This window comes from Centruroides sculpturatus, unplaced genomic scaffold, assembly GCF_000671375.1.
Source record: "Centruroides sculpturatus isolate CEXI.00-Female unplaced genomic scaffold, Cexi_2.0 scaffold97, whole genome shotgun sequence".
Taxonomy (NCBI): Eukaryota; Metazoa; Arthropoda; class Arachnida; order Scorpiones; family Buthidae; genus Centruroides; species Centruroides sculpturatus.
The window spans coordinates 35,336-40,892 of NW_019384412.1; the positions used below are offsets into that span (position 1 = coordinate 35,336).

The 5,557-nt window shown below is 31.7% G+C and overlaps 1 protein-coding gene across 1 annotated transcript in view; it reads left to right on the plus strand.

The window, feature by feature from the left end:
- The first annotated feature begins 748 nt into the window (after positions 1–748).
- The window catches only part of LOC111619039 (cyclic AMP-dependent transcription factor ATF-7-like), a 52,010-nt gene continuing 47,201 nt past the window's right edge, over positions 749–5,557 (plus strand). Inside the window, exon 1 of the mRNA XM_023360678.1 lies at positions 749–979. The gene's annotated coding sequence lies outside the window, so the exon portion shown is untranslated. The remainder of the gene's footprint in view (positions 980–5,557) is intronic.

Below are 5,557 nucleotides of genomic sequence, written 5' to 3' on the forward strand. Positions count from 1 at the left end.
ACTTCAATAAAAAAATTTGTTCGACATTTTCACGATAAAATGGCTCTGTAAATGCATAAAAATGCAAATACCTACTAGAGTCAAAGAAATAATCTTTTGTTACAGAAATAGTTAATTATTGTATTTTTCAAAGTTACTTGATTTTTACTGTAATTCTTAAACGTTTTTAGATAGAGAGAGAGAGAGAGAGCGTTTTTTTTTTTTTTTTAAAGTCGAAATAGAGAAAATATCTTCCATAGGATAGATAAAAGACGATTTGGTTTATATAACATAATATAACATTATGCCAAGCCCACAATTGAAGTGACCACTGGGTGAGGAACTGGATGTATCCGGGTCAACTCATACATTTTAATCGACCCAAATTTGAGCCCGAAACCCGTTCTCAGCGGCATACTAACGCTTTTACTACTCGGTATATCAGTTTTTACGCTTAATTTAACTTGGATACGTTGGACCCCGCCCTTCACTATTCGATCACATCTATTATAGACTTGCCTAAACCCATTAGAAAGGAGACCTCTTAATGCCCCATGGCATAAAGAATATAATAAAATATATGCATATAAATTCATCTCTAATTTACAACCTGAATTTTTATTTATTAATACATCTAACACAAAAAAAATCCCTAATATAATATAAATAAAGCAGAAAACCTTCGTATTATTTCCGAAAACATCGACATATTTAAAATAATAATCCGTGATGCTTCGATATATTTTCAAAACGGAACCGAACGTAGAGAGAGTCGAGAGTATATTACTATATTATTTTTTTTTTTCGCGGATGGTGTTAATGTCGAAATAGTAATTTAAAACGATATTTATTATTAATTAAACACAGTTTTTAAGTGATTTTATAAAGTTTATATAAGGATAATTTCTTATCGATATACGATGGAAGAGAAAGCGAAAAGGAGATAAATATTTTTTCTTGTGTTTTAACAACACTAGATCGTCTCGTCTTCTGTTCAAAGGTACAAACAGTTCATTTTACGTCATAATTTAATCATTTTTTTACTTAATTATCGAGTTATTAAGCGGGAGAAAGGTACAATTATCATTACTCGACGTAATTGTGTGATAATATATTAAAGTATTTACGAATTACGCTATTAAAATCAAACGTGAAGTAGATCTGTCACTTAAGATAAAATTATCGTTAATTAAAATCACTTAAGTTATATAACTTAGAAAAAAAAAAGACTTAAAAATCGTGGTTATTAATTAGAATATTGCCTGTTATATTGCCTATCGCGTATGTAACGTTTACTTCCTGACGTTTGACATGTGCCTTAAGCCAACTTTCAAATAATTGGTAAACAGTAATCGACCATTTTCGTGTTGTTGTGTTAAGGTTAACGACAAATCTACGCTTAATTAAGTAGAATGGATTATTTCTTTGGTCGTAAATCACTTGGAAAGACATCTTTATCAATTTTTGTGTTTTTTATATTATAAAATTTACTTCAATAAAATAAATCTAATGATGTACTGTAGTCTTGTGTTTATTTTTATTGGAAGTAAATTTTGTAATATAAAATTTGGAAAAAGTGATAGGCTGACCGTAATGTTTACGATCCCGCCGGAGACGTGTTCGTAATTGACGAAAATGGAGTCTAAAACTGATTGATCTGTGAATTGGTGATGTTATATTGACGTGCTCTATTCAAAGATTGATTCTACAATTAAATATTAAAAATGGCAAAACTGGGGATAGTCCCTGGAAATTGGGGACATCTGGTCGCCCTAATAAAGACGTCTTTCCGACCTTTCTCTCGTGGCACACTGGTAAAATTATGGATAATTTTATAATGATATCTTCTAGTTCAGGGCTTCTTAAACTATGGGTCGCGACCCCATTTGGGGTCTCTTAGCGAAATCTTGGGGTCGCGAGATTTTAATGAAAAATATTGAAAATAATTTGTGAGAGTTTGAAAATGGCAAGCTTTGTGTCATAGGTTTCGTGAGTTGCTCTTTGTGTCACTTCTGGTGCAGGGAGACAATGATTTAGCAACACTGATTGTAGTGTGAACTAGTGCAGTGTTGTCGCTTTTCAGTGTATTCAGTTGTCTCTGTTCCAAGGTAATCAGGGCTGTGGAGTCGGAGTCGGAGTCGTCAAAAAATCCGCCGACTCCGACTCCTTTTTACTTACCAACTTGTTATGTATATAAAACGGAAAAGTATTGGAATCGTGTCAAATTTGACCCTCCAAGTTTTTTTTTTGCAAATCTACACGTTTGGAGAACTCCCGAACCCCTCAAAAAAGTCAATAAAGGGGAAAAATTCGCGCACGCGTGTGTGTTGGCGTCTAATTTGTTTAATTTCTTTATTTTCTGTTCTGAGATATTGTTTATTATTATTAAATTTTGGTTCTTATTGTTTATTGTTTATTATTATTAAATTTCTTAATTAAAGGTCGACAGGGTAAAGACATAAAAGTGATCATGTATCATATCTCTTAATGAATATTTTACTCGTTATTAGCGTTCAAAATTTAAAAAAATAAAACAAAACTCATCTTTACCCTCAAAGTAAGCTTTTTTGCCATTTTATAATAATACAGTAAAACCTGTTAAGATGTTCTCGCTTAAGATGTTAGAATGATTTAGTTCAACCACTTTGACTTAAATAACTAACTCCTGTGTTAAACCATCCGACTCCGATTTTGACCACTCTGACTACAGAAATTATTAGGCTTCAAACAGGGTGAATGAAATCATGCCCCCCCACACACAGTCTAACATCCACACATATAGGAAAAACCTCTAATCTTTTGCATATCTCGAAATTTCAAGGTGTTCCGAGTCCAAAAATGTAAAAATTTGGGCGGGGTCATTTTTTGACCGAGCGCTACACTTTCCTTCTGTATAACAGCCGGAAAAGTAAAAATTATCGAATACATATTTCTATGTTACTTAGATAAGTCTTTTAGCTTTGGAATAAAAAGTTTCTACGCTCTGTCTTTATTACAACTTTATTTATTGAATATTTTATTCTGAGGTCAAGTGATGACATCAGAATTTCCGGGTCTCTTTCGGTAACAAGTCTGCCCCTAGTCGGAGTCCCATGATAAGGAAAAGTCGGAGTTGGAGTTGGAGTCGGTAGATTTTTATGCGACTCCACAGCTCTGATTGTAACACAAGACACCAGGTAGCAGATCATTATTCTTTTTGCAAATTTGTATATATCTTTATTTTATATTTTTTTTTTTGGGGGTCGCGAAAAAAATCACAATCATAAATGGGGTCGTGAATAAAAAAAGTTTAAGAAGCCCTGTTCTAGTTTATTTACCGGTATTGATGAATGCCATTACTAAATCTTTAATTCCTGTAATGTAGCATTTAATACAATATCGAACTAATGCTTTTGACCTTACCCAAGTTCTGCTTCGGGTTCTTAAACAAATTGTTCCAATTTTGATTTATGTTCTGAATTTTTAAAATTTAATGCATTTAAAAAACGTTCAATTCTAAGCGTTCCATTTTTGGACATAATTTGTTTAAGAACCTGAAGCAGACCTTGGGTAAGGTCTAAAGTGTTAGTTCGATATTGTATTAAATGCTATGTTACCGGAATTAAAGGTTTAGTAATGGTGGATAATTTTATGTGGAGTAGTAATTTAATGCAGCTGTGAATTTTGCTTATCTATTACGCTCATATAGAGTTATTGCATGTAACAAAATATGTATGGTAACTAGTGATGGATCTACATAGGGACTAATAGGGCTTAAGCCCTGGACCCCAAGTGTCAAGTGCGCACAAAAATTGAATTATTATCATAAATTTTTAATACTTTTTCATTAACAATGAGCACTTATCGATATAAAGTTTGTGATGTTATTAAAAATTAATTTTAAACCCCAATTTAACTTAAAGGTTCTTAATCTAACAAAAAATGGGGCCTCATTGGACTTCAATAAGCCCTAGGACCCAAAAAACCGAGATCTGCTTTTGATTGTAACACTAGATTTCTATTTAAGTATTGCCGATAATTGACTGCGCCAGTGTTGGTAGGATAGAATATTTTTCTATAGACCAGTGGTTGAAAAATACTAGCAAGGTTGTGGCTAAAGTTTCATCTCTAAAGTATGAACGTTGAATGTTAAGTGCCGCTTACAAGATTGCTGTGCTCGATGTTCGACATTCACATTTTAGTAGTAATTCATTGAATTACTACTAATAACTACTAGCACGGTTTCAAAGTACCGGAATAATTCACATTTTAGAGATGAAAACTTCGGCTGTTATAATGAAGGCATCATGTTATAATGAACTCAAAATTCATTTAAGATACAAATGTAGTTGATGAAAATACCTTTTGGACATCTTTATCATAAAAAGAGAATACAGAATTGTCTGACCCATTGTCATGAAGATTATATGATTATTGGTTGGTTTATTTGTAGTACTTCATGTTGCATTTGTGCTTTATTAAATGATTTGTTGCTTAGTTTTAAAATCATTTGAAAAGACATTTTTATCTTTGGATTATTGAAGTAATTAAAATTGAATAAGTTATTTACTAAATATTAGATTAGGAAGAGAATTTTTATACTTATATGGTCTTTGATTATATGGTCTTTGATTAAGAGAGATAGTGTAATAATGAATTCAAACTGCACATTTGATATATAAATATAAATTTAAAAATGATGTAATGATGTCCAAAGAGTTTTCATAATATTCAATATACAAATATACACAATCAAAACCTGATATATTAAACGAATATACACCCACAACTGCCGTAAATAATCGAGCTAAATTTGGATATAATGATTATAAATTAGAAATGAATTTGGCACTAGAGTGAGGCGTTAGGTGCCATCTTGTATTAAAATTAATAATTATAATATTTAATTAATTAATTTAGATTAATACGAGATGGCGCCTAACGCCTCATTCTAGTGCCAAATTCATTTCTAATTTATAATCATTATATCCAAATTTAACTTGATTATTTACAGCAGTTGTGGGTGTATATTTGCATACTATTCAATATATATAATATTTTAAATATACATTTTGGATTTTTCAAGTGATGAGATTCTAGCTCTGAATGAGGGGTGGTAACTCCAAGAGGATCAATAAATCGAAAGGATCGTAGTCCTATACACAATCCTTTATGAGATATTTGACTTAAAGTTTGGATATGACATCACTTCTGGCTATTGTAAGCTAACCTTGGGTAGCTTACCACAAAATTCATGTACTAACATAATAAATGATCCCTCTTCATGAAGAAAGATTATATAATTACATCAAATCTCTTATTGATCTAATGATGCCCATTAGGAAATTTTAATACTGTAATTAGAAATGATATTTCAAATATCTGATGCTATACTGCAATTAGACCTAAAGTAATTAAAATAATCTTTATCTAAATATATAAAATTGCTTGTCCTGACTGACTCACTCATTCATTCACTGATTCATCATCGCCCAGAGCAAACCGCTTAACCTAAAGAGGTGAAATTTGGTACACAGTTAGGGTACGTCATGGAAACGCACACTAAGAAAGGATTTTTCGAAATTCCAACGCGGGGGGG